Below are 740 nucleotides of genomic sequence, written 5' to 3' on the forward strand. Positions count from 1 at the left end.
GCAAGCTGTGAAACTAAAGCATTTCCAACATCAATTGTCCTGCTGGTTCTGGCCCTGAAGCTGTGGTTCTGCTCCCAGAATATTCTGTAGGGTTTGATCCAGTTCTCTGAGAACAGAATGAAACCAAGAAGAATGTGGTTCTGTTTGAGAACTTCAAGATGTATAGGAGAATCCTGAGGAGAAGTGAAGAAAAAGTTTTAGGAAACAGCACAGAAGCTTGTTCTGCTGTTCCACAACTCAAAATTGTAGGCTTACAGTCCCTGCAGGCTTTTAGAATTTAGAGTAAACCAACTGAGAACCATTTTCTCTGTTTGAACCATTTACTCTGAGGCGACTTTCCAGGAAAATGTTTGAACAGATGAATCAGCAACAGTTTTGCCCAGTTAGAAAACCATTAATTTGACAAAAACCAACTATTATTACTATTATTATTTTGTAAGCATTTCATGACTTCCTGACACTTGTAACACAGAACATGTGACACGATCTGTCCTGAAAGCATGACCAAAGCTGAAGTTGCTTGTCTTACCTTTAGTGGACGACACAGGAATACGACATTCAGCTACATAATGTAGATACAAACAATGCAGGGAAAATCATTTCAAAATCATGATTTCTTTCAAATATTATCGTTTCTCCTTCAAATCTTTGAGTGCAAGCATTACAAGTTTTCTGAGGAAACAGATTCAATCCAAATTGAAAATGTGGCAGTAAAATTCCTCCATAAGCAGGTCGGTGTG

This window comes from Gambusia affinis, linkage group LG20 (assembly GCF_019740435.1).
Source record: "Gambusia affinis linkage group LG20, SWU_Gaff_1.0, whole genome shotgun sequence".
Lineage (NCBI taxonomy): Eukaryota > Metazoa > Chordata > Actinopteri > Cyprinodontiformes > Poeciliidae > Gambusia > Gambusia affinis.